At 51.4% G+C, this 22519-nt stretch overlaps 75 non-coding genes across 75 annotated transcripts; all 75 read right to left on the reverse strand.

Moving 5' to 3' along the window:
* Nucleotides 1-61: 61 nt before the first annotated feature.
* LOC120168414 lies at nucleotides 62-180 on the reverse strand. The gene has a single exon (XR_005520218.1). It is a non-coding gene; the product is annotated as a 5S ribosomal RNA (ribosomal RNA).
* A 182-nt stretch (nucleotides 181-362) lies between these two features.
* Nucleotides 363-481, reverse strand: LOC120168417. Its single transcript, XR_005520220.1, has one exon. It is a non-coding gene; the product is annotated as a 5S ribosomal RNA (ribosomal RNA).
* Nucleotides 482-663: 182 nt separating this feature from the next.
* LOC120168418 lies at nucleotides 664-782 on the reverse strand. Its single transcript, XR_005520221.1, has one exon. It is a non-coding gene; the product is annotated as a 5S ribosomal RNA (ribosomal RNA).
* A 182-nt stretch (nucleotides 783-964) lies between these two features.
* LOC120168419 lies at nucleotides 965-1083 on the reverse strand. Its single transcript, XR_005520222.1, has one exon. It is a non-coding gene; the product is annotated as a 5S ribosomal RNA (ribosomal RNA).
* Nucleotides 1084-1267: 184 nt separating this feature from the next.
* LOC120168420 lies at nucleotides 1268-1386 on the reverse strand. Its single transcript, XR_005520223.1, has one exon. It is a non-coding gene; the product is annotated as a 5S ribosomal RNA (ribosomal RNA).
* A 181-nt stretch (nucleotides 1387-1567) lies between these two features.
* Nucleotides 1568-1686, reverse strand: LOC120168421. Its single transcript, XR_005520224.1, has one exon. It is a non-coding gene; the product is annotated as a 5S ribosomal RNA (ribosomal RNA).
* A 182-nt stretch (nucleotides 1687-1868) lies between these two features.
* Nucleotides 1869-1987, reverse strand: LOC120168422. The gene has a single exon (XR_005520225.1). It is a non-coding gene; the product is annotated as a 5S ribosomal RNA (ribosomal RNA).
* Nucleotides 1988-2170: 183 nt separating this feature from the next.
* Nucleotides 2171-2289, reverse strand: LOC120168423. The gene has a single exon (XR_005520226.1). It is a non-coding gene; the product is annotated as a 5S ribosomal RNA (ribosomal RNA).
* A 181-nt stretch (nucleotides 2290-2470) lies between these two features.
* On the reverse strand, nucleotides 2471-2589 carry LOC120168611. The gene has a single exon (XR_005520402.1). It is a non-coding gene; the product is annotated as a 5S ribosomal RNA (ribosomal RNA).
* Nucleotides 2590-2770: 181 nt separating this feature from the next.
* Nucleotides 2771-2889, reverse strand: LOC120168424. Its single transcript, XR_005520227.1, has one exon. It is a non-coding gene; the product is annotated as a 5S ribosomal RNA (ribosomal RNA).
* A 181-nt stretch (nucleotides 2890-3070) lies between these two features.
* On the reverse strand, nucleotides 3071-3189 carry LOC120168425. Its single transcript, XR_005520228.1, has one exon. It is a non-coding gene; the product is annotated as a 5S ribosomal RNA (ribosomal RNA).
* Nucleotides 3190-3372: 183 nt separating this feature from the next.
* LOC120168668 lies at nucleotides 3373-3491 on the reverse strand. Its single transcript, XR_005520457.1, has one exon. It is a non-coding gene; the product is annotated as a 5S ribosomal RNA (ribosomal RNA).
* A 184-nt stretch (nucleotides 3492-3675) lies between these two features.
* LOC120168426 lies at nucleotides 3676-3794 on the reverse strand. Its single transcript, XR_005520229.1, has one exon. It is a non-coding gene; the product is annotated as a 5S ribosomal RNA (ribosomal RNA).
* A 180-nt stretch (nucleotides 3795-3974) lies between these two features.
* LOC120168428 lies at nucleotides 3975-4093 on the reverse strand. Its single transcript, XR_005520231.1, has one exon. It is a non-coding gene; the product is annotated as a 5S ribosomal RNA (ribosomal RNA).
* Nucleotides 4094-4274: 181 nt separating this feature from the next.
* Nucleotides 4275-4393, reverse strand: LOC120168429. The gene has a single exon (XR_005520232.1). It is a non-coding gene; the product is annotated as a 5S ribosomal RNA (ribosomal RNA).
* A 183-nt stretch (nucleotides 4394-4576) lies between these two features.
* On the reverse strand, nucleotides 4577-4695 carry LOC120168430. The gene has a single exon (XR_005520233.1). It is a non-coding gene; the product is annotated as a 5S ribosomal RNA (ribosomal RNA).
* Nucleotides 4696-4878: 183 nt separating this feature from the next.
* On the reverse strand, nucleotides 4879-4997 carry LOC120168432. The gene has a single exon (XR_005520234.1). It is a non-coding gene; the product is annotated as a 5S ribosomal RNA (ribosomal RNA).
* Nucleotides 4998-5179: 182 nt separating this feature from the next.
* LOC120168433 lies at nucleotides 5180-5298 on the reverse strand. The gene has a single exon (XR_005520235.1). It is a non-coding gene; the product is annotated as a 5S ribosomal RNA (ribosomal RNA).
* A 183-nt stretch (nucleotides 5299-5481) lies between these two features.
* Nucleotides 5482-5600, reverse strand: LOC120168435. The gene has a single exon (XR_005520237.1). It is a non-coding gene; the product is annotated as a 5S ribosomal RNA (ribosomal RNA).
* A 182-nt stretch (nucleotides 5601-5782) lies between these two features.
* LOC120168612 lies at nucleotides 5783-5901 on the reverse strand. The gene has a single exon (XR_005520403.1). It is a non-coding gene; the product is annotated as a 5S ribosomal RNA (ribosomal RNA).
* Nucleotides 5902-6083: 182 nt separating this feature from the next.
* Nucleotides 6084-6202, reverse strand: LOC120168613. Its single transcript, XR_005520404.1, has one exon. It is a non-coding gene; the product is annotated as a 5S ribosomal RNA (ribosomal RNA).
* Nucleotides 6203-6384: 182 nt separating this feature from the next.
* On the reverse strand, nucleotides 6385-6503 carry LOC120168614. Its single transcript, XR_005520405.1, has one exon. It is a non-coding gene; the product is annotated as a 5S ribosomal RNA (ribosomal RNA).
* A 181-nt stretch (nucleotides 6504-6684) lies between these two features.
* Nucleotides 6685-6803, reverse strand: LOC120168436. Its single transcript, XR_005520238.1, has one exon. It is a non-coding gene; the product is annotated as a 5S ribosomal RNA (ribosomal RNA).
* Nucleotides 6804-6985: 182 nt separating this feature from the next.
* LOC120168437 lies at nucleotides 6986-7104 on the reverse strand. The gene has a single exon (XR_005520239.1). It is a non-coding gene; the product is annotated as a 5S ribosomal RNA (ribosomal RNA).
* Nucleotides 7105-7284: 180 nt separating this feature from the next.
* LOC120168438 lies at nucleotides 7285-7403 on the reverse strand. Its single transcript, XR_005520240.1, has one exon. It is a non-coding gene; the product is annotated as a 5S ribosomal RNA (ribosomal RNA).
* Nucleotides 7404-7583: 180 nt separating this feature from the next.
* Nucleotides 7584-7702, reverse strand: LOC120168615. Its single transcript, XR_005520406.1, has one exon. It is a non-coding gene; the product is annotated as a 5S ribosomal RNA (ribosomal RNA).
* Nucleotides 7703-7884: 182 nt separating this feature from the next.
* Nucleotides 7885-8003, reverse strand: LOC120168616. The gene has a single exon (XR_005520407.1). It is a non-coding gene; the product is annotated as a 5S ribosomal RNA (ribosomal RNA).
* A 182-nt stretch (nucleotides 8004-8185) lies between these two features.
* On the reverse strand, nucleotides 8186-8304 carry LOC120168439. The gene has a single exon (XR_005520241.1). It is a non-coding gene; the product is annotated as a 5S ribosomal RNA (ribosomal RNA).
* Nucleotides 8305-8485: 181 nt separating this feature from the next.
* LOC120168441 lies at nucleotides 8486-8604 on the reverse strand. Its single transcript, XR_005520243.1, has one exon. It is a non-coding gene; the product is annotated as a 5S ribosomal RNA (ribosomal RNA).
* A 183-nt stretch (nucleotides 8605-8787) lies between these two features.
* On the reverse strand, nucleotides 8788-8906 carry LOC120168617. The gene has a single exon (XR_005520408.1). It is a non-coding gene; the product is annotated as a 5S ribosomal RNA (ribosomal RNA).
* A 183-nt stretch (nucleotides 8907-9089) lies between these two features.
* Nucleotides 9090-9208, reverse strand: LOC120168442. The gene has a single exon (XR_005520244.1). It is a non-coding gene; the product is annotated as a 5S ribosomal RNA (ribosomal RNA).
* A 183-nt stretch (nucleotides 9209-9391) lies between these two features.
* LOC120168619 lies at nucleotides 9392-9510 on the reverse strand. The gene has a single exon (XR_005520410.1). It is a non-coding gene; the product is annotated as a 5S ribosomal RNA (ribosomal RNA).
* A 182-nt stretch (nucleotides 9511-9692) lies between these two features.
* LOC120168443 lies at nucleotides 9693-9811 on the reverse strand. Its single transcript, XR_005520245.1, has one exon. It is a non-coding gene; the product is annotated as a 5S ribosomal RNA (ribosomal RNA).
* A 182-nt stretch (nucleotides 9812-9993) lies between these two features.
* On the reverse strand, nucleotides 9994-10112 carry LOC120168444. The gene has a single exon (XR_005520246.1). It is a non-coding gene; the product is annotated as a 5S ribosomal RNA (ribosomal RNA).
* A 180-nt stretch (nucleotides 10113-10292) lies between these two features.
* LOC120168445 lies at nucleotides 10293-10411 on the reverse strand. The gene has a single exon (XR_005520247.1). It is a non-coding gene; the product is annotated as a 5S ribosomal RNA (ribosomal RNA).
* Nucleotides 10412-10592: 181 nt separating this feature from the next.
* On the reverse strand, nucleotides 10593-10711 carry LOC120168446. Its single transcript, XR_005520248.1, has one exon. It is a non-coding gene; the product is annotated as a 5S ribosomal RNA (ribosomal RNA).
* A 183-nt stretch (nucleotides 10712-10894) lies between these two features.
* On the reverse strand, nucleotides 10895-11013 carry LOC120168620. Its single transcript, XR_005520411.1, has one exon. It is a non-coding gene; the product is annotated as a 5S ribosomal RNA (ribosomal RNA).
* A 180-nt stretch (nucleotides 11014-11193) lies between these two features.
* LOC120168448 lies at nucleotides 11194-11312 on the reverse strand. Its single transcript, XR_005520249.1, has one exon. It is a non-coding gene; the product is annotated as a 5S ribosomal RNA (ribosomal RNA).
* A 183-nt stretch (nucleotides 11313-11495) lies between these two features.
* On the reverse strand, nucleotides 11496-11614 carry LOC120168449. Its single transcript, XR_005520250.1, has one exon. It is a non-coding gene; the product is annotated as a 5S ribosomal RNA (ribosomal RNA).
* Nucleotides 11615-11796: 182 nt separating this feature from the next.
* Nucleotides 11797-11915, reverse strand: LOC120168450. Its single transcript, XR_005520251.1, has one exon. It is a non-coding gene; the product is annotated as a 5S ribosomal RNA (ribosomal RNA).
* Nucleotides 11916-12093: 178 nt separating this feature from the next.
* On the reverse strand, nucleotides 12094-12212 carry LOC120168451. Its single transcript, XR_005520252.1, has one exon. It is a non-coding gene; the product is annotated as a 5S ribosomal RNA (ribosomal RNA).
* Nucleotides 12213-12396: 184 nt separating this feature from the next.
* On the reverse strand, nucleotides 12397-12515 carry LOC120168453. The gene has a single exon (XR_005520254.1). It is a non-coding gene; the product is annotated as a 5S ribosomal RNA (ribosomal RNA).
* A 183-nt stretch (nucleotides 12516-12698) lies between these two features.
* LOC120168454 lies at nucleotides 12699-12817 on the reverse strand. Its single transcript, XR_005520255.1, has one exon. It is a non-coding gene; the product is annotated as a 5S ribosomal RNA (ribosomal RNA).
* A 181-nt stretch (nucleotides 12818-12998) lies between these two features.
* On the reverse strand, nucleotides 12999-13117 carry LOC120168455. The gene has a single exon (XR_005520256.1). It is a non-coding gene; the product is annotated as a 5S ribosomal RNA (ribosomal RNA).
* A 183-nt stretch (nucleotides 13118-13300) lies between these two features.
* LOC120168456 lies at nucleotides 13301-13419 on the reverse strand. The gene has a single exon (XR_005520257.1). It is a non-coding gene; the product is annotated as a 5S ribosomal RNA (ribosomal RNA).
* A 183-nt stretch (nucleotides 13420-13602) lies between these two features.
* On the reverse strand, nucleotides 13603-13721 carry LOC120168621. The gene has a single exon (XR_005520412.1). It is a non-coding gene; the product is annotated as a 5S ribosomal RNA (ribosomal RNA).
* Nucleotides 13722-13899: 178 nt separating this feature from the next.
* LOC120168457 lies at nucleotides 13900-14018 on the reverse strand. The gene has a single exon (XR_005520258.1). It is a non-coding gene; the product is annotated as a 5S ribosomal RNA (ribosomal RNA).
* A 181-nt stretch (nucleotides 14019-14199) lies between these two features.
* LOC120168458 lies at nucleotides 14200-14318 on the reverse strand. Its single transcript, XR_005520259.1, has one exon. It is a non-coding gene; the product is annotated as a 5S ribosomal RNA (ribosomal RNA).
* A 181-nt stretch (nucleotides 14319-14499) lies between these two features.
* On the reverse strand, nucleotides 14500-14618 carry LOC120168459. The gene has a single exon (XR_005520260.1). It is a non-coding gene; the product is annotated as a 5S ribosomal RNA (ribosomal RNA).
* Nucleotides 14619-14799: 181 nt separating this feature from the next.
* On the reverse strand, nucleotides 14800-14918 carry LOC120168460. Its single transcript, XR_005520261.1, has one exon. It is a non-coding gene; the product is annotated as a 5S ribosomal RNA (ribosomal RNA).
* Nucleotides 14919-15094: 176 nt separating this feature from the next.
* Nucleotides 15095-15213, reverse strand: LOC120168461. The gene has a single exon (XR_005520262.1). It is a non-coding gene; the product is annotated as a 5S ribosomal RNA (ribosomal RNA).
* Nucleotides 15214-15395: 182 nt separating this feature from the next.
* LOC120168462 lies at nucleotides 15396-15514 on the reverse strand. Its single transcript, XR_005520263.1, has one exon. It is a non-coding gene; the product is annotated as a 5S ribosomal RNA (ribosomal RNA).
* Nucleotides 15515-15695: 181 nt separating this feature from the next.
* On the reverse strand, nucleotides 15696-15814 carry LOC120168465. The gene has a single exon (XR_005520265.1). It is a non-coding gene; the product is annotated as a 5S ribosomal RNA (ribosomal RNA).
* Nucleotides 15815-15998: 184 nt separating this feature from the next.
* On the reverse strand, nucleotides 15999-16117 carry LOC120168466. Its single transcript, XR_005520266.1, has one exon. It is a non-coding gene; the product is annotated as a 5S ribosomal RNA (ribosomal RNA).
* A 181-nt stretch (nucleotides 16118-16298) lies between these two features.
* LOC120168467 lies at nucleotides 16299-16417 on the reverse strand. The gene has a single exon (XR_005520267.1). It is a non-coding gene; the product is annotated as a 5S ribosomal RNA (ribosomal RNA).
* Nucleotides 16418-16596: 179 nt separating this feature from the next.
* On the reverse strand, nucleotides 16597-16715 carry LOC120168468. The gene has a single exon (XR_005520268.1). It is a non-coding gene; the product is annotated as a 5S ribosomal RNA (ribosomal RNA).
* A 181-nt stretch (nucleotides 16716-16896) lies between these two features.
* On the reverse strand, nucleotides 16897-17015 carry LOC120168469. The gene has a single exon (XR_005520269.1). It is a non-coding gene; the product is annotated as a 5S ribosomal RNA (ribosomal RNA).
* Nucleotides 17016-17197: 182 nt separating this feature from the next.
* LOC120168470 lies at nucleotides 17198-17316 on the reverse strand. Its single transcript, XR_005520270.1, has one exon. It is a non-coding gene; the product is annotated as a 5S ribosomal RNA (ribosomal RNA).
* Nucleotides 17317-17497: 181 nt separating this feature from the next.
* LOC120168471 lies at nucleotides 17498-17616 on the reverse strand. The gene has a single exon (XR_005520271.1). It is a non-coding gene; the product is annotated as a 5S ribosomal RNA (ribosomal RNA).
* Nucleotides 17617-17799: 183 nt separating this feature from the next.
* On the reverse strand, nucleotides 17800-17918 carry LOC120168472. The gene has a single exon (XR_005520272.1). It is a non-coding gene; the product is annotated as a 5S ribosomal RNA (ribosomal RNA).
* Nucleotides 17919-18101: 183 nt separating this feature from the next.
* On the reverse strand, nucleotides 18102-18220 carry LOC120168473. Its single transcript, XR_005520273.1, has one exon. It is a non-coding gene; the product is annotated as a 5S ribosomal RNA (ribosomal RNA).
* Nucleotides 18221-18403: 183 nt separating this feature from the next.
* Nucleotides 18404-18522, reverse strand: LOC120168622. Its single transcript, XR_005520413.1, has one exon. It is a non-coding gene; the product is annotated as a 5S ribosomal RNA (ribosomal RNA).
* Nucleotides 18523-18701: 179 nt separating this feature from the next.
* On the reverse strand, nucleotides 18702-18820 carry LOC120168474. The gene has a single exon (XR_005520274.1). It is a non-coding gene; the product is annotated as a 5S ribosomal RNA (ribosomal RNA).
* Nucleotides 18821-19004: 184 nt separating this feature from the next.
* LOC120168476 lies at nucleotides 19005-19123 on the reverse strand. Its single transcript, XR_005520276.1, has one exon. It is a non-coding gene; the product is annotated as a 5S ribosomal RNA (ribosomal RNA).
* Nucleotides 19124-19303: 180 nt separating this feature from the next.
* LOC120168477 lies at nucleotides 19304-19422 on the reverse strand. Its single transcript, XR_005520277.1, has one exon. It is a non-coding gene; the product is annotated as a 5S ribosomal RNA (ribosomal RNA).
* A 176-nt stretch (nucleotides 19423-19598) lies between these two features.
* Nucleotides 19599-19717, reverse strand: LOC120168478. Its single transcript, XR_005520278.1, has one exon. It is a non-coding gene; the product is annotated as a 5S ribosomal RNA (ribosomal RNA).
* A 181-nt stretch (nucleotides 19718-19898) lies between these two features.
* Nucleotides 19899-20017, reverse strand: LOC120168480. Its single transcript, XR_005520279.1, has one exon. It is a non-coding gene; the product is annotated as a 5S ribosomal RNA (ribosomal RNA).
* A 179-nt stretch (nucleotides 20018-20196) lies between these two features.
* LOC120168481 lies at nucleotides 20197-20315 on the reverse strand. Its single transcript, XR_005520280.1, has one exon. It is a non-coding gene; the product is annotated as a 5S ribosomal RNA (ribosomal RNA).
* Nucleotides 20316-20496: 181 nt separating this feature from the next.
* LOC120168623 lies at nucleotides 20497-20615 on the reverse strand. Its single transcript, XR_005520414.1, has one exon. It is a non-coding gene; the product is annotated as a 5S ribosomal RNA (ribosomal RNA).
* Nucleotides 20616-20790: 175 nt separating this feature from the next.
* LOC120168482 lies at nucleotides 20791-20909 on the reverse strand. Its single transcript, XR_005520281.1, has one exon. It is a non-coding gene; the product is annotated as a 5S ribosomal RNA (ribosomal RNA).
* A 183-nt stretch (nucleotides 20910-21092) lies between these two features.
* Nucleotides 21093-21211, reverse strand: LOC120168483. Its single transcript, XR_005520282.1, has one exon. It is a non-coding gene; the product is annotated as a 5S ribosomal RNA (ribosomal RNA).
* Nucleotides 21212-21391: 180 nt separating this feature from the next.
* Nucleotides 21392-21510, reverse strand: LOC120168484. The gene has a single exon (XR_005520283.1). It is a non-coding gene; the product is annotated as a 5S ribosomal RNA (ribosomal RNA).
* Nucleotides 21511-21693: 183 nt separating this feature from the next.
* On the reverse strand, nucleotides 21694-21812 carry LOC120168647. The gene has a single exon (XR_005520437.1). It is a non-coding gene; the product is annotated as a 5S ribosomal RNA (ribosomal RNA).
* A 182-nt stretch (nucleotides 21813-21994) lies between these two features.
* Nucleotides 21995-22113, reverse strand: LOC120168624. Its single transcript, XR_005520415.1, has one exon. It is a non-coding gene; the product is annotated as a 5S ribosomal RNA (ribosomal RNA).
* Nucleotides 22114-22294: 181 nt separating this feature from the next.
* LOC120168485 lies at nucleotides 22295-22413 on the reverse strand. The gene has a single exon (XR_005520284.1). It is a non-coding gene; the product is annotated as a 5S ribosomal RNA (ribosomal RNA).
* Nucleotides 22414-22519: the final 106 nt, after the last annotated feature.

The following is a 22519-nucleotide window of genomic DNA, read 5'->3' on the forward strand; positions in this document are numbered from 1 at the left end:
AGGCGGAATACGTACGTGTGCGTGTGTTCGAGATAGAATAAAAAGAAAATAATCCGAAAAAGGGGTGCAACACGAGGACTTCCCAGGAGGTCACCCATCCTAGTACTACTCTCGCCCAAGCACGCTTAACTGCGGAGTTCTGATGGGATCCGGTGCATTAGTGCTGGTATGATCGCACCCGTCATGCCTTGCGCCCTTAATTTATTTAAGGCGTTCGTTTTCTTCGGCCCGCACTTAAGGGAGTCGCAAAATTCGGATTCTACGCCCCGAACCTTTCTCCCCAAGTACCCCACTCCAGGCAGGCGGAATACGTACGTGTGCGTGTGTTCGAGATAGAATAAAAAGAAAATAATCCGAAAAAAGGGGTGCAACACGAGGACTTCCCAGGAGGTCACCCATCCTAGTACTACTCTCGCCCAAGCACGCTTAACTGCGGAGTTCTGATGGGATCCGGTGCATTAGTGCTGGTATGATCGCACCCGTCATGCCTTGCGCCCTTAATTTATTTAAGGCGTTCGTTTTCTTCCGGCCCGCACTTAAGGGAGTCGCAAAATTCGGATTCTACGCCCCGAACCTTTCTCCCCAAGTACCCCACTCCAGGCAGGCGGAATACGTACGTGTGCGTGTGTTCGAGATAGAATAAAAAGAAAATAATCCGAAAAAGGGGTGCAACACGAGGACTTCCCAGGAGGTCACCCATCCTAGTACTACTCTCGCCCAAGCACGCTTAACTGCGGAGTTCTGATGGGATCCGGTGCATTAGTGCTGGTATGATCGCACCCGTCATGCCTTGCGCCCTTAATTTATTTAAGGCGTTCGTTTTCTTCCGGCCCGCACCTAAGGGAGTCGCAAAATTCGGATTCTACGCCCCGAACCTTTCTCCCCAAGTACCCCACTCCAGGCAGGCGGAATACGTACGTGTGCGTGTGTTCGAGATAGAATAAAAAGAAAATAATCCGAAAAAGGGGTGCAACACGAGGACTTCCCAGGAGGTCACCCATCCTAGTACTACTCTCGCCCAAGCACGCTTAACTGCGGAGTTCTGATGGGATCCGGTGCATTAGTGCTGGTATGATCGCACCCGTCATGCCTTGCGCCCTTAATTTATTTAAGGCGTTCGTTTTCTTCCGGCCCGCACTTAAGGGAGTCGCAAAATTCGGATTCTACGCCCCGAACCTTTCTCCCCAAGTACCCCACTCCAGGCAGGCGGAATACGTACGTGTGCGTGTGTTCGAGATAGAATAAAAAGAAAATAATCCGAAAAAGAGGGGTGCAACACGAGGACTTCCCAGGAGGTCACCCATCCTAGTACTACTCTCGCCCAAGCACGCTTAACTGCGGAGTTCTGATGGGATCCGGTGCATTAGTGCTGGTATGATCGCACCCGTCATGCCTTGCGCCCTTAATTTATTAAGGCGTTCGTTTTCTTCCGGCCCGCACTTAAGGGAGTCGCAAAATTCGGATTCTACGCCCCGAACCTTTCTCCCCAAGTACCCCACTCCAGGCAGGCGGAATACGTACGTGTGCGTGTGTTCGAGATAGAATAAAAAGAAAATAATCCGAAAAAGGGGTGCAACACGAGGACTTCCCAGGAGGTCACCCATCCTAGTACTACTCTCGCCCAAGCACGCTTAACTGCGGAGTTCTGATGGGATCCGGTGCATTAGTGCTGGTATGATCGCACCCGTCATGCCTTGCGCCCTTAATTTATTAAGGCGTTCGTTTTCTTCGGCCCGCACTTAAGGGAGTCGCAAAATTCGGATTCTACGCCCCGAACCTTTCTCCCCAAGTACCCCACTCCAGGCAGGCGGAATACGTACGTGTGCGTGTGTTCGAGATAGAATAAAAAGAAAATAATCCGAAAAAGAGGGGTGCAACACGAGGACTTCCCAGGAGGTCACCCATCCTAGTACTACTCTCGCCCAAGCACGCTTAACTGCGGAGTTCTGATGGGATCCGGTGCATTAGTGCTGGTATGATCGCACCCGTCATGCCTTGCGCCCTTAATTTATTAAGGCGTTCGTTTTCTTCCGGCCCGCACTTAAGGGAGTCGCAAAATTCGGATTCTACGCCCCGAACCTTTCTCCCCAAGTACCCCACTCCAGGCAGGCGGAATACGTACGTGTGCGTGTGTTCGAGATAGAATAAAAAGAAAATAATCCGAAAAAGAGGGGTGCAACACGAGGACTTCCCAGGAGGTCACCCATCCTAGTACTACTCTCGCCCAAGCACGCTTAACTGCGGAGTTCTGATGGGATCCGGTGCATTAGTGCTGGTATGATCGCACCCGTCATGCCTTGCGCCCTTAATTTATTAAGGCGTTCGTTTTCTTCCGGCCCGCACTTAAGGGAGTCGCAAAATTCGGATTCTACGCCCGAACCTTTCTCCCCAAGTACCCCACTCCAGGCAGGCGGAATACGTACGTGTGCGTGTGTTCGAGATAGAATAAAAAGAAAATAATCCGAAAAAGAGGGTGCAACACGAGGACTTCCCAGGAGGTCACCCATCCTAGTACTACTCTCGCCCAAGCACGCTTAACTGCGGAGTTCTGATGGGATCCGGTGCATTAGTGCTGGTATGATCGCACCCGTCATGCCTTGCGCCCTTAATTTATTAAGGCGTTCGTTTTCTTCCGGCCCGCACTAAGGGAGTCGCAAAATTCGGATTCTACGCCCGAACCTTTCTCCCCAAGTACCCCACTCCAGGCAGGCGGAATACGTACGTGTGCGTGTGTTCGAGATAGAATAAAAAGAAAATAATCCGAAAAAGAGGGGTGCAACACGAGGACTTCCCAGGAGGTCACCCATCCTAGTACTACTCTCGCCCAAGCACGCTTAACTGCGGAGTTCTGATGGGATCCGGTGCATTAGTGCTGGTATGATCGCACCCGTCATGCCTTGCGCCCTTAATTTATTAAGGCGTTCGTTTTCTTCCGGCCCGCACTTAAGGGAGTCGCAAAATTCGGATTCTACGCCCCGAACCTTTCTCCCCAAGTACCCCACTCCAGGCAGGCGGAATACGTACGTGTGCGTGTGTTCGAGATAGAATAAAAAGAAAATAATCCGAAAAAGGGGTGCAACACGAGGACTTCCCAGGAGGTCACCCATCCTAGTACTACTCTCGCCCAAGCACGCTTAACTGCGGAGTTCTGATGGGATCCGGTGCATTAGTGCTGGTATGATCGCACCCGTCATGCCTTGCGCCCTTAATTTATTAAGGCGTTCGTTTTCTTCCGGCCCGCACTTAAGGGAGTCGCAAAATTCGGATTCTACGCCCCGAACCTTTCTCCCCAAGTACCCCACTCCAGGCAGGCGGAATACGTACGTGTGCGTGTGTTCGAGATAGAATAAAAAGAAAATAATCCGAAAAAGGGGGATACAACACGAGGACTTCCCAGGAGGTCACCCATCCTAGTACTACTCTCGCCCAAGCACGCTTAACTGCGGAGTTCTGATGGGATCCGGTGCATTAGTGCTGGTATGATCGCACCCGTCATGCCTTGCGCCCTTAATTTATTTAAGGCGTTCGTTTTCTTCCGGCCCGCACTTAAGGGAGTCGCAAAATTCGGATTCTACGCCCCGAACCTTTCTCCCCAAGTACCCCACTCCAGGCAGGCGGAATACGTACGTGTGCGTGTGTTCGAGATAGAATAAAAAGAAAATAATCCGAAAAAGAGGGGTGCAACACGAGGACTTCCCAGGAGGTCACCCATCCTAGTACTACTCTCGCCCAAGCACGCTTAACTGCGGAGTTCTGATGGGATCCGGTGCATTAGTGCTGGTATGATCGCACCCGTCATGCCTTGCGCCCTTAATTTATTAAGGCGTTCGTTTTCTTCCGGCCCGCACTTAAGGGAGTCGCAAAATTCGGATTCTACGCCCGAACCTTTCTCCCCAAGTACCCCACTCCAGGCAGGCGGAATACGTACGTGTGCGTGTGTTCGAGATAGAATAAAAAGAAAATAATCCGAAAAAGGGGTGCAACACGAGGACTTCCCAGGAGGTCACCCATCCTAGTACTACTCTCGCCCAAGCACGCTTAACTGCGGAGTTCTGATGGGATCCGGTGCATTAGTGCTGGTATGATCGCACCCGTCATGCCTTGCGCCCTTAATTTATTAAGGCGTTCGTTTTCTTCGGCCCGCACTTAAGGGAGTCGCAAAATTCGGATTCTACGCCCCGAACCTTTCTCCCCAAGTACCCCACTCCAGGCAGGCGGAATACGTACGTGTGCGTGTGTTCGAGATAGAATAAAAAGAAAATAATCCGAAAAAAGGGGTGCAACACGAGGACTTCCCAGGAGGTCACCCATCCTAGTACTACTCTCGCCCAAGCACGCTTAACTGCGGAGTTCTGATGGGATCCGGTGCATTAGTGCTGGTATGATCGCACCCGTCATGCCTTGCGCCCTTAATTTATTTAAGGCGTTCGTTTTCTTCCGGCCCGCACTTAAGGGAGTCGCAAAATTCGGATTCTACGCCCCGAACCTTTCTCCCCAAGTACCCCACTCCAGGCAGGCGGAATACGTACGTGTGCGTGTGTTCGAGATAGAATAAAAAGAAAATAATCCGAAAAAAGGGGTGCAACACGAGGACTTCCCAGGAGGTCACCCATCCTAGTACTACTCTCGCCCAAGCACGCTTAACTGCGGAGTTCTGATGGGATCCGGTGCATTAGTGCTGGTATGATCGCACCCGTCATGCCTTGCGCCCTTAATTTATTTAAGGCGTTCGTTTTCTTCGGCCCGCACTTAAGGGAGTCGCAAAATTCGGATTCTACGCCCCGAACCTTTCTCCCCAAGTACCCCACTCCAGGCAGGCGGAATACGTACGTGTGCGTGTGTTCGAGATAGAATAAAAAGAAAATAATCCGAAAAATAGGGGTGCAACACGAGGACTTCCCAGGAGGTCACCCATCCTAGTACTACTCTCGCCCAAGCACGCTTAACTGCGGAGTTCTGATGGGATCCGGTGCATTAGTGCTGGTATGATCGCACCCGTCATGCCTTGCGCCCTTAATTTATTAAGGCGTTCGTTTTCTTCCGGCCCGCACTTAAGGGAGTCGCAAAATTCGGATTCTACGCCCCGAACCTTTCTCCCCAAGTACCCCACTCCAGGCAGGCGGAATACGTACGTGTGCGTGTGTTCGAGATAGAATAAAAAGAAAATAATCCGAAAAAAGGGGTGCAACACGAGGACTTCCCAGGAGGTCACCCATCCTAGTACTACTCTCGCCCAAGCACGCTTAACTGCGGAGTTCTGATGGGATCCGGTGCATTAGTGCTGGTATGATCGCACCCGTCATGCCTTGCGCCCTTAATTTATTTAAGGCGTTCGTTTTCTTCGGCCCGCACTTAAGGGAGTCGCAAAATTCGGATTCTACGCCCCGAACCTTTCTCCCCAAGTACCCCACTCCAGGCAGGCGGAATACGTACGTGTGCGTGTGTTCGAGATAGAATAAAAAGAAAATAATCCGAAAAATAGGGGTGCAACACGAGGACTTCCCAGGAGGTCACCCATCCTAGTACTACTCTCGCCCAAGCACGCTTAACTGCGGAGTTCTGATGGGATCCGGTGCATTAGTGCTGGTATGATCGCACCCGTCATGCCTTGCGCCCTTAATTTATTAAGGCGTTCGTTTTCTTCCGGCCCGCACTTAAGGGAGTCGCAAAATTCGGATTCTACGCCCCGAACCTTTCTCCCCAAGTACCCCACTCCAGGCAGGCGGAATACGTACGTGTGCGTGTGTTCGAGATAGAATAAAAAGAAAATAATCCGAAAAAGAGGGTGCAACACGAGGACTTCCCAGGAGGTCACCCATCCTAGTACTACTCTCGCCCAAGCACGCTTAACTGCGGAGTTCTGATGGGATCCGGTGCATTAGTGCTGGTATGATCGCACCCGTCATGCCTTGCGCCCTTAATTTATTAAGGCGTTCGTTTTCTTCCGGCCCGCACTTAAGGGAGTCGCAAAATTCGGATTCTACGCCCCGAACCTTTCTCCCCAAGTACCCCACTCCAGGCAGGCGGAATACGTACGTGTGCGTGTGTTCGAGATAGAATAAAAAGAAAATAATCCGAAAAAGAGGGTGCAACACGAGGACTTCCCAGGAGGTCACCCATCCTAGTACTACTCTCGCCCAAGCACGCTTAACTGCGGAGTTCTGATGGGATCCGGTGCATTAGTGCTGGTATGATCGCACCCGTCATGCCTTGCGCCCTTAATTTATTAAGGCGTTCGTTTTCTTCCGGCCCGCACTTAAGGGAGTCGCAAAATTCGGATTCTACGCCCCGAACCTTTCTCCCCAAGTACCCCACTCCAGGCAGGCGGAATACGTACGTGTGCGTGTGTTCGAGATAGAATAAAAAGAAAATAATCCGAAAAAGAGGGTGCAACACGAGGACTTCCCAGGAGGTCACCCATCCTAGTACTACTCTCGCCCAAGCACGCTTAACTGCGGAGTTCTGATGGGATCCGGTGCATTAGTGCTGGTATGATCGCACCCGTCATGCCTTGCGCCCTTAATTTATTAAGGCGTTCGTTTTCTTCCGGCCCGCACTTAAGGGAGTCGCAAAATTCGGATTCTACGCCCCGAACCTTTCTCCCCAAGTACCCCACTCCAGGCAGGCGGAATACGTACGTGTGCGTGTGTTCGAGATAGAATAAAAAGAAAATAATCCGAAAAAGGGGTGCAACACGAGGACTTCCCAGGAGGTCACCCATCCTAGTACTACTCTCGCCCAAGCACGCTTAACTGCGGAGTTCTGATGGGATCCGGTGCATTAGTGCTGGTATGATCGCACCCGTCATGCCTTGCGCCCTTAATTTATTTAAGGCGTTCGTTTTCTTCCGGCCCGCACTTAAGGGAGTCGCAAAATTCGGATTCTACGCCCCGAACCTTTCTCCCCAAGTACCCCACTCCAGGCAGGCGGAATACGTACGTGTGCGTGTGTTCGAGATAGAATAAAAAGAAAATAATCCGAAAAAGGGGTGCAACACGAGGACTTCCCAGGAGGTCACCCATCCTAGTACTACTCTCGCCCAAGCACGCTTAACTGCGGAGTTCTGATGGGATCCGGTGCATTAGTGCTGGTATGATCGCACCCGTCATGCCTTGCGCCCTTAATTTATTAAGGCGTTCGTTTTCTTCGGCCCGCACTTAAGGGAGTCGCAAAATTCGGATTCTACGCCCGAACCTTTCTCCCCAAGTACCCCACTCCAGGCAGGCGGAATACGTACGTGTGCGTGTGTTCGAGATAGAATAAAAAGAAAATAATCCGAAAAAAGGGGTGCAACACGAGGACTTCCCAGGAGGTCACCCATCCTAGTACTACTCTCGCCCAAGCACGCTTAACTGCGGAGTTCTGATGGGATCCGGTGCATTAGTGCTGGTATGATCGCACCCGTCATGCCTTGCGCCCTTAATTTATTAAGGCGTTCGTTTTCTTCGGCCCGCACTTAAGGGAGTCGCAAAATTCGGATTCTACGCCCGAACCTTTCTCCCCAAGTACCCCACTCCAGGCAGGCGGAATACGTACGTGTGCGTGTGTTCGAGATAGAATAAAAAGAAAATAATCCGAAAAAGAGGGTGCAACACGAGGACTTCCCAGGAGGTCACCCATCCTAGTACTACTCTCGCCCAAGCACGCTTAACTGCGGAGTTCTGATGGGATCCGGTGCATTAGTGCTGGTATGATCGCACCCGTCATGCCTTGCGCCCTTAATTTATTAAGGCGTTCGTTTTCTTCCGGCCCGCACTTAAGGGAGTCGCAAAATTCGGATTCTACGCCCCGAACCTTTCTCCCCAAGTACCCCACTCCAGGCAGGCGGAATACGTACGTGTGCGTGTGTTCGAGATAGAATAAAAAGAAAATAATCCGAAAAAGAGGGTGCAACACGAGGACTTCCCAGGAGGTCACCCATCCTAGTACTACTCTCGCCCAAGCACGCTTAACTGCGGAGTTCTGATGGGATCCGGTGCATTAGTGCTGGTATGATCGCACCCGTCATGCCTTGCGCCCTTAATTTATTAAGGCGTTCGTTTTCTTCCGGCCCGCACTAAGGGAGTCGCAAAATTCGGATTCTACGCCCCGAACCTTTCTCCCCAAGTACCCCACTCCAGGCAGGCGGAATACGTACGTGTGCGTGTGTTCGAGATAGAATAAAAAGAAAATAATCCGAAAAAGAGGGGTGCAACACGAGGACTTCCCAGGAGGTCACCCATCCTAGTACTACTCTCGCCCAAGCACGCTTAACTGCGGAGTTCTGATGGGATCCGGTGCATTAGTGCTGGTATGATCGCACCCGTCATGCCTTGCGCCCTTAATTTATTAAGGCGTTCGTTTTCTTCCGGCCCGCACTTAAGGGAGTCGCAAAATTCGGATTCTACGCCCCGAACCTTTCTCCCCAAGTACCCCACTCCAGGCAGGCGGAATACGTACGTGTGCGTGTGTTCGAGATAGAATAAAAAGAAAATAATCCGAAAAAGGGGTGCAACACGAGGACTTCCCAGGAGGTCACCCATCCTAGTACTACTCTCGCCCAAGCACGCTTAACTGCGGAGTTCTGATGGGATCCGGTGCATTAGTGCTGGTATGATCGCACCCGTCATGCCTTGCGCCCTTAATTTATTTAAGGCGTTCGTTTTCTTCCGGCCCGCACTTAAGGGAGTCGCAAAATTCGGATTCTACGCCCCGAACCTTTCTCCCCAAGTACCCCACTCCAGGCAGGCGGAATACGTACGTGTGCGTGTGTTCGAGATAGAATAAAAAGAAAATAATCCGAAAAAGAGGGTGCAACACGAGGACTTCCCAGGAGGTCACCCATCCTAGTACTACTCTCGCCCAAGCACGCTTAACTGCGGAGTTCTGATGGGATCCGGTGCATTAGTGCTGGTATGATCGCACCCGTCATGCCTTGCGCCCTTAATTTATTTAAGGCGTTCGTTTTCTTCGGCCCGCACTTAAGGGAGTCGCAAAATTCGGATTCTACGCCCCGAACCTTTCTCCCCAAGTACCCCACTCCAGGCAGGCGGAATACGTACGTGTGCGTGTGTTCGAGATAGAATAAAAAGAAAATAATCCGAAAAAGAGGGGTGCAACACGAGGACTTCCCAGGAGGTCACCCATCCTAGTACTACTCTCGCCCAAGCACGCTTAACTGCGGAGTTCTGATGGGATCCGGTGCATTAGTGCTGGTATGATCGCACCCGTCATGCCTTGCGCCCTTAATTTATTTAAGGCGTTCGTTTTCTTCCGGCCCGCACTTAAGGGAGTCGCAAAATTCGGATTCTACGCCCCGAACCTTTCTCCCCAAGTACCCCACTCCAGGCAGGCGGAATACGTACGTGTGCGTGTGTTCGAGATAGAATAAAAAGAAAATAATCCGAAAAAGAGGGTGCAACACGAGGACTTCCCAGGAGGTCACCCATCCTAGTACTACTCTCGCCCAAGCACGCTTAACTGCGGAGTTCTGATGGGATCCGGTGCATTAGTGCTGGTATGATCGCACCCGTCATGCCTTGCGCCCTTAATTTATTTAAGGCGTTCGTTTTCTTCCGGCCCGCACTTAAGGGAGTCGCAAAATTCGGATTCTACGCCCCGAACCTTTCTCCCCAAGTACCCCACTCCAGGCAGGCGGAATACGTACGTGTGCGTGTGTTCGAGATAGAATAAAAAGAAAATAATCCGAAAAAGGGGTGCAACACGAGGACTTCCCAGGAGGTCACCCATCCTAGTACTACTCTCGCCCAAGCACGCTTAACTGCGGAGTTCTGATGGGATCCGGTGCATTAGTGCTGGTATGATCGCACCCGTCATGCCTTGCGCCCTTAATTTATTAAGGCGTTCGTTTTCTTCCGGCCCGCACTAAGGGAGTCGCAAAATTCGGATTCTACGCCCCGAACCTTTCTCCCCAAGTACCCCACTCCAGGCAGGCGGAATACGTACGTGTGCGTGTGTTCGAGATAGAATAAAAAGAAAATAATCCGAAAAATAGGGGTGCAACACGAGGACTTCCCAGGAGGTCACCCATCCTAGTACTACTCTCGCCCAAGCACGCTTAACTGCGGAGTTCTGATGGGATCCGGTGCATTAGTGCTGGTATGATCGCACCCGTCATGCCTTGCGCCCTTAATTTATTAAGGCGTTCGTTTTCTTCCGGCCCGCACTAAGGGAGTCGCAAAATTCGGATTCTACGCCCCGAACCTTTCTCCCCAAGTACCCCACTCCAGGCAGGCGGAATACGTACGTGTGCGTGTGTTCGAGATAGAATAAAAAGAAAATAATCCGAAAAAGGGGTGCAACACGAGGACTTCCCAGGAGGTCACCCATCCTAGTACTACTCTCGCCCAAGCACGCTTAACTGCGGAGTTCTGATGGGATCCGGTGCATTAGTGCTGGTATGATCGCACCCGTCATGCCTTGCGCCCTTAATTTATTAAGGCGTTCGTTTTCTTCCGGCCCGCACTTAAGGGAGTCGCAAAATTCGGATTCTACGCCCCGAACCTTTCTCCCCAAGTACCCCACTCCAGGCAGGCGGAATACGTACGTGTGCGTGTGTTCGAGATAGAATAAAAAGAAAATAATCCGAAAAAGGGGTGCAACACGAGGACTTCCCAGGAGGTCACCCATCCTAGTACTACTCTCGCCCAAGCACGCTTAACTGCGGAGTTCTGATGGGATCCGGTGCATTAGTGCTGGTATGATCGCACCCGTCATGCCTTGCGCCCTTAATTTATTTAAGGCGTTCGTTTTCTTCCGGCCCGCACTTAAGGGAGTCGCAAAATTCGGATTCTACGCCCCGAACCTTTCTCCCCAAGTACCCCACTCCAGGCAGGCGGAATACGTACGTGTGCGTGTGTTCGAGATAGAATAAAAAGAAAATAATCCGAAAAAGAGGGTGCAACACGAGGACTTCCCAGGAGGTCACCCATCCTAGTACTACTCTCGCCCAAGCACGCTTAACTGCGGAGTTCTGATGGGATCCGGTGCATTAGTGCTGGTATGATCGCACCCGTCATGCCTTGCGCCCTTAATTTATTAAGGCGTTCGTTTTCTTCCGGCCCGCACTAAGGGAGTCGCAAAATTCGGATTCTACGCCCCGAACCTTTCTCCCCAAGTACCCCACTCCAGGCAGGCGGAATACGTACGTGTGCGTGTGTTCGAGATAGAATAAAAAGAAAATAATCCGAAAAAGGGGTGCAACACGAGGACTTCCCAGGAGGTCACCCATCCTAGTACTACTCTCGCCCAAGCACGCTTAACTGCGGAGTTCTGATGGGATCCGGTGCATTAGTGCTGGTATGATCGCACCCGTCATGCCTTGCGCCCTTAATTTATTAAGGCGTTCGTTTTCTTCCGGCCCGCACTTAAGGGAGTCGCAAAATTCGGATTCTACGCCCCGAACCTTTCTCCCCAAGTACCCCACTCCAGGCAGGCGGAATACGTACGTGTGCGTGTGTTCGAGATAGAATAAAAAGAAAATAATCCGAAAAATAGGGGTGCAACACGAGGACTTCCCAGGAGGTCACCCATCCTAGTACTACTCTCGCCCAAGCACGCTTAACTGCGGAGTTCTGATGGGATCCGGTGCATTAGTGCTGGTATGATCGCACCCGTCATGCCTTGCGCCCTTAATTTATTAAGGCGTTCGTTTTCTTCCGGCCCGCACTTAAGGGAGTCGCAAAATTCGGATTCTACGCCCCGAACCTTTCTCCCCAAGTACCCCACTCCAGGCAGGCGGAATACGTACGTGTGCGTGTGTTCGAGATAGAATAAAAAGAAAATAATCCGAAAAAAGGGGTGCAACACGAGGACTTCCCAGGAGGTCACCCATCCTAGTACTACTCTCGCCCAAGCACGCTTAACTGCGGAGTTCTGATGGGATCCGGTGCATTAGTGCTGGTATGATCGCACCCGTCATGCCTTGCGCCCTTAATTTATTTAAGGCGTTCGTTTTCTTCGGCCCACTTAAGGGAGTCGCAAAATTCGGATTCTACGCCCGAACCTTTCTCCCCAAGTACCCCACTCCAGGCAGGCGGAATACGTACGTGTGCGTGTGTTCGAGATAGAATAAAAAGAAAATAATCCGAAAAAGGGGTGCAACACGAGGACTTCCCAGGAGGTCACCCATCCTAGTACTACTCTCGCCCAAGCACGCTTAACTGCGGAGTTCTGATGGGATCCGGTGCATTAGTGCTGGTATGATCGCACCCGTCATGCCTTGCGCCCTTAATTTATTTAAGGCGTTCGTTTTCTTCCGGCCCGCACTTAAGGGAGTCGCAAAATTCGGATTCTACGCCCCGAACCTTTCTCCCCAAGTACCCCACTCCAGGCAGGCGGAATACGTACGTGTGCGTGTGTTCGAGATAGAATAAAAAGAAAATAATCCGAAAAAGAGGGGTGCAACACGAGGACTTCCCAGGAGGTCACCCATCCTAGTACTACTCTCGCCCAAGCACGCTTAACTGCGGAGTTCTGATGGGATCCGGTGCATTAGTGCTGGTATGATCGCACCCGTCATGCCTTGCGCCCTTAATTTATTTAAGGCGTTCGTTTTCTTCCGGCCCGCACTTAAGGGAGTCGCAAAATTCGGATTCTACGCCCCGAACCTTTCTCCCCAAGTACCCCACTCCAGGCAGGCGGAATACGTACGTGTGCGTGTGTTCGAGATAGAATAAAAAGAAAATAATCCGAAAAAAGGGGTGCAACACGAGGACTTCCCAGGAGGTCACCCATCCTAGTACTACTCTCGCCCAAGCACGCTTAACTGCGGAGTTCTGATGGGATCCGGTGCATTAGTGCTGGTATGATCGCACCCGTCATGCCTTGCGCCCTTAATTTATTAAGGCGTTCGTTTTCTTCCGGCCCGCACTTAAGGGAGTCGCAAAATTCGGATTCTACGCCCCGAACCTTTCTCCCCAAGTACCCCACTCCAGGCAGGCGGAATACGTACGTGTGCGTGTGTTCGAGATAGAATAAAAAGAAAATAATCCGAAAAAGGGGTGCAACACGAGGACTTCCCAGGAGGTCACCCATCCTAGTACTACTCTCGCCCAAGCACGCTTAACTGCGGAGTTCTGATGGGATCCGGTGCATTAGTGCTGGTATGATCGCACCCGTCATGCCTTGCGCCCTTAATTTATTTAAGGCGTTCGTTTTCTTCCGGCCCGCACTTAAGGGAGTCGCAAAATTCGGATTCTACGCCCCGAACCTTTCTCCCCAAGTACCCCACTCCAGGCAGGCGGAATACGTACGTGTGCGTGTGTTCGAGATAGAATAAAAAGAAAATAATCCGAAAAAAGGGGTGCAACACGAGGACTTCCCAGGAGGTCACCCATCCTAGTACTACTCTCGCCCAAGCACGCTTAACTGCGGAGTTCTGATGGGATCCGGTGCATTAGTGCTGGTATGATCGCACCCGTCATGCCTTGCGCCCTTAATTTATTTAAGGCGTTCGTTTTCTTCCGGCCCGCACTTAAGGGAGTCGCAAAATTCGGATTCTACGCCCCGAACCTTTCTCCCCAAGTACCCCACTCCAGGCAGGCGGAATACGTACGTGTGCGTGTGTTCGAGATAGAATAAAAAGAAAATAATCCGAAAAAGAGGGTGCAACACGAGGACTTCCCAGGAGGTCACCCATCCTAGTACTACTCTCGCCCAAGCACGCTTAACTGCGGAGTTCTGATGGGATCCGGTGCATTAGTGCTGGTATGATCGCACCCGTCATGCCTTGCGCCCTTAATTTATTTAAGGCGTTCGTTTTCTTCCGGCCCGCACTTAAGGGAGTCGCAAAATTCGGATTCTACGCCCCGAACCTTTCTCCCCAAGTACCCCACTCCAGGCAGGCGGAATACGTACGTGTGTGTTCGAGATAGAATAAAAAGAAAATAATCCGAAAAAGGGGTGCAACACGAGGACTTCCCAGGAGGTCACCCATCCTAGTACTACTCTCGCCCAAGCACGCTTAACTGCGGAGTTCTGATGGGATCCGGTGCATTAGTGCTGGTATGATCGCACCCGTCATGCCTTGCGCCCTTAATTTATTAAGGCGTTCGTTTTCTTCCGGCCCGCACTTAAGGGAGTCGCAAAATTCGGATTCTACGCCCCGAACCTTTCTCCCCAAGTACCCCACTCCAGGCAGGCGGAATACGTACGTGTGCGTGTGTTCGAGATAGAATAAAAAGAAAATAATCCGAAAAAGGGGTGCAACACGAGGACTTCCCAGGAGGTCACCCATCCTAGTACTACTCTCGCCCAAGCACGCTTAACTGCGGAGTTCTGATGGGATCCGGTGCATTAGTGCTGGTATGATCGCACCCGTCATGCCTTGCGCCCTTAATTTATTAAGGCGTTCGTTTTCTTCCGGCCCGCACTTAAGGGAGTCGCAAAATTCGGATTCTACGCCCCGAACCTTTCTCCCCAAGTACCCCACTCCAGGCAGGCGGAATACGTACGTGTGCGTGTGTTCGAGATAGAATAAAAAGAAAATAATCCGAAAAAGGGGTGCAACACGAGGACTTCCCAGGAGGTCACCCATCCTAGTACTACTCTCGCCCAAGCACGCTTAACTGCGGAGTTCTGATGGGATCCGGTGCATTAGTGCTGGTATGATCGCACCCGTCATGCCTTGCGCCCTTAATTTATTAAGGCGTTCGTTTTCTTCCGGCCCGCACTTAAGGGAGTCGCAAAATTCGGATTCTACGCCCCGAACCTTTCTCCCCAAGTACCCCACTCCAGGCAGGCGGAATACGTACGTGTGCGTGTGTTCGAGATAGAATAAAAAGAAAATAATCCGAAAAAGGGGTGCAACACGAGGACTTCCCAGGAGGTCACCCATCCTAGTACTACTCTCGCCCAAGCACGCTTAACTGCGGAGTTCTGATGGGATCCGGTGCATTAGTGCTGGTATGATCGCACCCGTCATGCCTTGCGCCCTTAATTTATTAAGGCGTTCGTTTTCTTCGGCCCGCACTTAAGGGAGTCGCAAAATTCATTCTACGCCCCGAACCTTTCTCCCCAAGTACCCCACTCCAGGCAGGCGGAATACGTACGTGTGTGTGTTCGAGATAGAATAAAAAGAAAATAATCCGAAAAAGGGGTGCAACACGAGGACTTCCCAGGAGGTCACCCATCCTAGTACTACTCTCGCCCAAGCACGCTTAACTGCGGAGTTCTGATGGGATCCGGTGCATTAGTGCTGGTATGATCGCACCCGTCATGCCTTGCGCCCTTAATTTATTAAGGCGTTCGTTTTCTTCCGGCCCGCACTTAAGGGAGTCGCAAAATTCGGATTCTACGCCCCGAACCTTTCTCCCCAAGTACCCCACTCCAGGCAGGCGGAATACGTACGTGTGCGTGTGTTCGAGATAGAATAAAAAGAAAATAATCCGAAAAAAGGGGTGCAACACGAGGACTTCCCAGGAGGTCACCCATCCTAGTACTACTCTCGCCCAAGCACGCTTAACTGCGGAGTTCTGATGGGATCCGGTGCATTAGTGCTGGTATGATCGCACCCGTCATGCCTTGCGCCCTTAATTTATTAAGGCGTTCGTTTTCTTCCGGCCCGCACTTAAGGGAGTCGCAAAATTCGGATTCTACGCCCCGAACCTTTCTCCCCAAGTACCCCACTCCAGGCAGGCGGAATACGTACGTGTGCGTGTGTTCGAGATAGAATAAAAAGAAAATAATCCGAAAAAGGGGTGCAACACGAGGACTTCCCAGGAGGTCACCCATCCTAGTACTACTCTCGCCCAAGCACGCTTAACTGCGGAGTTCTGATGGGATCCGGTGCATTAGTGCTGGTATGATCGCACCCGTCATGCCTTGCGCCCTTAATTTATTTAAGGCGTTCGTTTTCTTCCGGCCCGCACTTAAGGGAGTCGCAAAATTCGGATTCTACGCCCCGAACCTTTCTCCCCAAGTACCCCACTCCAGGCAGGCGGAATACGTACGTGTGCGTGTGTTCGAGATAGAATAAAAAGAAAATAATCCGAAAAAGAGGGGTGCAACACGAGGACTTCCCAGGAGGTCACCCATCCTAGTACTACTCTCGCCCAAGCACGCTTAACTGCGGAGTTCTGATGGGATCCGGTGCATTAGTGCTGGTATGATCGCACCCGTCATGCCTTGCGCCCTTAATTTATTTAAGGCGTTCGTTTTCTTCCGGCCCGCACTTAAGGGAGTCGCAAAATTCGGATTCTACGCCCGAACCTTTCTCCCCAAGTACCCCACTCCAGGCAGGCGGAATACGTACGTGTGCGTGTGTTCGAGATAGAATAAAAAGAAAATAATCCGAAAAAGGGGTGCAACACGAGGACTTCCCAGGAGGTCACCCATCCTAGTACTACTCTCGCCCAAGCACGCTTAACTGCGGAGTTCTGATGGGATCCGGTGCATTAGTGCTGGTATGATCGCACCCGTCATGCCTTGCGCCCTTAATTTATTAAGGCGTTCGTTTTCTTCGGCCCGCACTTAAGGGAGTCGCAAAATTCGGATTCTACGCCCGAACCTTTCTCCCCAAGTACCCCACTCCAGGCAGGCGGAATACGTACGTGTGTGTGTTCGAGATAGAATAAAAAGAAAATAATCCGAAAAAGAGGGGTGCAACACGAGGACTTCCCAGGAGGTCACCCATCCTAGTACTACTCTCGCCCAAGCACGCTTAACTGCGGAGTTCTGATGGGATCCGGTGCATTAGTGCTGGTATGATCGCACCCGTCATGCCTTGCGCCCTTAATTTATTAAGGCGTTCGTTTTCTTCCGGCCCGCACTTAAGGGAGTCGCAAAATTCGGATTCTACGCCCCGAACCTTTCTCCCCAAGTACCCCACTCCAGGCAGGCGGAATACGTACGTGTGCGTGTGTTCGAGATAGAATAAAAAGAAAATAATCCGAAAAAGGGGTGCAACACGAGGACTTCCCAGGAGGTCACCCATCCTAGTACTACTCTCGCCCAAGCACGCTTAACTGCGGAGTTCTGATGGGATCCGGTGCATTAGTGCTGGTATGATCGCACCCGTCATGCCTTGCGCCCTTAATTTATTAAGGCGTTCGTTTTCTTCCGGCCCGCACTTAAGGGAGTCGCAAAATTCGGATTCTACGCCCGAACCTTTCTCCCCAAGTACCCCACTCCAGGCAGGCGGAATACGTACGTGTGCGTGTGTTCGAGATAGAATAAAAAGAAAATAATCCGAAAAATAGGGGTGCAACACGAGGACTTCCCAGGAGGTCACCCATCCTAGTACTACTCTCGCCCAAGCACGCTTAACTGCGGAGTTCTGATGGGATCCGGTGCATTAGTGCTGGTATGATCGCACCCGTCATGCCTTGCGCCCTTAATTTATTTAAGGCGTTCGTTTTCTTCGGCCCGCACTTAAGGGAGTCGCAAAATTCGGATTCTACGCCCCGAACCTTTCTCCCCAAGTACCCCACTCCAGGCAGGCGGAATACGTACGTGTGCGTGTGTTCGAGATAGAATAAAAAGAAAATAATCCGAAAAAGGGGTGCAACACGAGGACTTCCCAGGAGGTCACCCATCCTAGTACTACTCTCGCCCAAGCACGCTTAACTGCGGAGTTCTGATGGGATCCGGTGCATTAGTGCTGGTATGATCGCACCCGTCATGCCTTGCGCCCTTAATTTATTTAAGGCGTTCGTTTTCTTCCGGCCCGCACTTAAGGGAGTCGCAAAATTCGGATTCTACGCCCGAACCTTTCTCCCCAAGTACCCCACTCCAGGCAGGCGGAATACGTACGTGTGCGTGTGTTCGAGATAGAATAAAAAGAAAATAATCCGAAAAAGAGGGGTGCAACACGAGGACTTCCCAGGAGGTCACCCATCCTAGTACTACTCTCGCCCAAGCACGCTTAACTGCGGAGTTCTGATGGGATCCGGTGCATTAGTGCTGGTATGATCGCACCCGTCATGCCTTGCGCCCTTAATTTATTAAGGCGTTCGTTTTCTTCCGGCCCGCACTTAAGGGAGTCGCAAAATTCGGATTCTACGCCCCGAACCTTTCTCCCCAAGTACCCCACTCCAGGCAGGCGGAATACGTACGTGTGCGTGTGTTCGAGATAGAATAAAAAGAAAATAATCCGAAAAAGAGGGGTGCAACACGAGGACTTCCCAGGAGGTCACCCATCCTAGTACTACTCTCGCCCAAGCACGCTTAACTGCGGAGTTCTGATGGGATCCGGTGCATTAGTGCTGGTATGATCGCACCCGTCATGCCTTGCGCCCTTAATTTATTTAAGGCGTTCGTTTTCTTCCGGCCCGCACTTAAGGGAGTCGCAAAATTCGGATTCTACGCCCCGAACCTTTCTCCCCAAGTACCCCACTCCAGGCAGGCGGAATACGTACGTGTGCGTGTGTTCGAGATAGAATAAAAAGAAAATAATCCGAAAAAGAGGGTGCAACACGAGGACTTCCCAGGAGGTCACCCATCCTAGTACTACTCTCGCCCAAGCACGCTTAACTGCGGAGTTCTGATGGGATCCGGTGCATTAGTGCTGGTATGATCGCACCCGTCATGCCTTGCGCCCTTAATTTATTTAAGGCGTTCGTTTTCTTCCGGCCCACTTAAGGGAGTCGCAAAATTCGGATTCTACGCCCGAACCTTTCTCCCCAAGTACCCCACTCCAGGCAGGCGGAATACGTACGTGTGCGTGTGTTCGAGATAGAATAAAAAGAAAATAATCCGAAAAAGGGGTGCAACACGAGGACTTCCCAGGAGGTCACCCATCCTAGTACTACTCTCGCCCAAGCACGCTTAACTGCGGAGTTCTGATGGGATCCGGTGCATTAGTGCTGGTATGATCGCACCCGTCATGCCTTGCGCCCTTAATTTATTTAAAGGCGTTCGTTTTCTTCGGCCCGCACTTAAGGGAGTCGCAAAATTCGGATTCTACGCCCCGAACCTTTCTCCCCAAGTACCCCACTCCAGGCAGGCGGAATACGTACGTGTGCGTGTGTTCGAGATAGAATAAAAAGAAAATAATCCGAAAAAGAGGGGTGCAACACGAGGACTTCCCAGGAGGTCACCCATCCTAGTACTACTCTCGCCCAAGCACGCTTAACTGCGGAGTTCTGATGGGATCCGGTGCATTAGTGCTGGTATGATCGCACCCGTCATGCCTTGCGCCCTTAATTTATTTAAGGCGTTCGTTTTCTTCCCCCGCACTTAAGGGAGTCGCAAAATTCGGATTCTACGCCCGAACCTTTCTCCCCAAGTACCCCACTCCAGGCAGGCGGAATACGTACGTGTGCGTGTGTTCGAGATAGAATAAAAAGAAAATAATCCGAAAAAAGGGGTGCAACACGAGGACTTCCCAGGAGGTCACCCATCCTAGTACTACTCTCGCCCAAGCACGCTTAACTGCGGAGTTCTGATGGGATCCGGTGCATTAGTGCTGGTATGATCGCACCCGTCATGCCTTGCGCCCTTAATTTATTAAGGCGTTCGTTTTCTTCGGCCCACTAAGGGAGTCGCAAAATTCGGATTCTACGCCCGAACCTTTCTCCCCAAGTACCCCACTCCAGGCAGGCGGAATACGTACGTGTGTGTGTTCGAGATAGAATAAAAAGAAAATAATCCGAAAAAGAGGGGTGCAACACGAGGACTTCCCAGGAGGTCACCCATCCTAGTACTACTCTCGCCCAAGCACGCTTAACTGCGGAGTTCTGATGGGATCCGGTGCATTAGTGCTGGTATGATCGCACCCGTCATGCCTTGCGCCCTTAATTTATTAAGGCGTTCGTTTTCTTCCGGCCCGCACTAAGGGAGTCGCAAAATTCGGATTCTACGCCCCGAACCTTTCTCCCCAAGTACCCCACTCCAGGCAGGCGGAATACGTACGTGTGCGTGTGTTCGAGATAGAATAAAAAGAAAATAATCCGAAAAAAGGGGTGCAACACGAGGACTTCCCAGGAGGTCACCCATCCTAGTACTACTCTCGCCCAAGCACGCTTAACTGCGGAGTTCTGATGGGATCCGGTGCATTAGTGCTGGTATGATCGCACCCGTCATGCCTTGCGCCCTTAATTTATTTAAGGCGTTCGTTTTCTTCGGCCCACTAAGGGAGTCGCAAAATTCGGATTCTACGCCCGAACCTTTCTCCCCAAGTACCCCACTCCAGGCAGGCGGAATACGTACGTGTGCGTGTGTTCGAGATAGAATAAAAAGAAAATAATCCGAAAAAGAGGGGTGCAACACGAGGACTTCCCAGGAGGTCACCCATCCTAGTACTACTCTCGCCCAAGCACGCTTAACTGCGGAGTTCTGATGGGATCCGGTGCATTAGTGCTGGTATGATCGCACCCGTCATGCCTTGCGCCCTTAATTTATTAAGGCGTTCGTTTTCTTCCGGCCCGCACTAAGGGAGTCGCAAAATTCGGATTCTACGCCCCGAACCTTTCTCCCCAAGTACCCCACTCCAGGCAGGCGGAATACGTACGTGTGCGTGTGTTCGAGATAGAATAAAAAGAAAATAATCCGAAAAAGAGGGTGCAACACGAGGACTTCCCAGGAGGTCACCCATCCTAGTACTACTCTCGCCCAAGCACGCTTAACTGCGGAGTTCTGATGGGATCCGGTGCATTAGTGCTGGTATGATCGCACCCGTCATGCCTTGCGCCCTTAATTTATTAAGGCGTTCGTTTTCTTCGGCCCACTTAAGGGACTCGCAAAATTCGGATTCTACGCCCGAACCTTTCTCCCCAAGTACCCCACTCCAGGCAGGCGGAATACGTACGTGTGTGTGTTCGAGATAGAATAAAAAGAAAATAATCCGAAAAAGGGGTGCAACACGAGGACTTCCCAGGAGGTCACCCATCCTAGTACTACTCTCGCCCAAGCACGCTTAACTGCGGAGTTCTGATGGGATCCGGTGCATTAGTGCTGGTATGATCGCACCCGTCATGCCTTGCGCCCTTAATTTATTAAAGGCGTTCGTTTTCTTCCGGCCCGCACTAAGGGAGTCGCAAAATTCGGATTCTACGCCCCGAACCTTTCTCCCCAAGTACCCCACTCCAGGCAGGCGGAATACGTACGTGTGCGTGTGTTCGAGATAGAATAAAAAGAAAATAATCCGAAAAAGAGGGGTGCAACACGAGGACTTCCCAGGAGGTCACCCATCCTAGTACTACTCTCGCCCAAGCACGCTTAACTGCGGAGTTCTGATGGGATCCGGTGCATTAGTGCTGGTATGATCGCACCCGTCATGCCTTGCGCCCTTAATTTATTAAGGCGTTCGTTTTCTTCGGCCCACTTAAGGGAGTCGCAAAATTCGGATTCTACGCCCCGAACCTTTCTCCCCAAGTACCCCACTCCAGGCAGGCGGAATACGTACGTGTGCGTGTGTTCGAGATAGAATAAAAAGAAAATAATCCGAAAAATAGGGGTGCAACACGAGGACTTCCCAGGAGGTCACCCATCCTAGTACTACTCTCGCCCAAGCACGCTTAACTGCGGAGTTCTGATGGGATCCGGTGCATTAGTGCTGGTATGATCGCACCCGTCATGCCTTGCGCCCTTAATTTATTAAGGCGTTCGTTTTCTTCCGGCCCGCACTTAAGGGAGTCGCAAAATTCGGATTCTACGCCCCGAACCTTTCTCCCCAAGTACCCCACTCCAGGCAGGCGGAATACGTACGTGTGCGTGTGTTCGAGATAGAATAAAAAGAAAATAATCCGAAAAAGAGGGATGCAACACGAGGACTTCCCAGGAGGTCACCCATCCTAGTACTACTCTCGCCCAAGCACGCTTAACTGCGGAGTTCTGATGGGATCCGGTGCATTAGTGCTGGTATGATCGCACCCGTCATGCCTTGCGCCCTTAATTTATTAAGGCGTTCGTTTTCTTCCGGCCCGCACTTAAGGGAGTCGCAAAATTCGGATTCTACGCCCCGAACCTTTCTCCCCAAGTACCCCACTCCAGGCAGGCGGAATACGTACGTGTGCGTGTGTTCGAGATAGAATAAAAAGAAAATAATCCGAAAAAGAGGGTGCAACACGAGGACTTCCCAGGAGGTCACCCATCCTAGTACTACTCTCGCCCAAGCACGCTTAACTGCGGAGTTCTGATGGGATCCGGTGCATTAGTGCTGGTATGATCGCACCCGTCATGCCTTGCGCCCTTAATTTATTAAGGCGTTCGTTTTCTTCCGGCCCGCACTTAAGGGAGTCGCAAAATTCGGATTCTACGCCCCGAACCTTTCTCCCCAAGTACCCACTCCAGGCAGGCGGAATACGTACGTGTGCGTGTGTTCGAGATAGAATAAAAAGAAAATAATCCGAAAAAAGGGGTGCAACACGAGGACTTCCCAGGAGGTCACCCATCCTAGTACTACTCTCGCCCAAGCACGCTTAACTGCGGAGTTCTGATGGGATCCGGTGCATTAGTGCTGGTATGATCGCACCCGTCATGCCTTGCGCCCTTAATTTATTAAGGCGTTCGTTTTCTTCCGGCCCGCACTTAAGGGAGTCGCAAAATTCGGATTCTACGCCCGAACCTTTCTCCCCAAGTA

Source organism: Hibiscus syriacus, unplaced genomic scaffold, assembly GCF_006381635.1.
Source record: "Hibiscus syriacus cultivar Baekdansim isolate YM2019G1 unplaced genomic scaffold, ASM638163v2 tig00111720_pilon, whole genome shotgun sequence".
NCBI classification, from domain to species: domain Eukaryota; kingdom Viridiplantae; phylum Streptophyta; class Magnoliopsida; order Malvales; family Malvaceae; genus Hibiscus; species Hibiscus syriacus.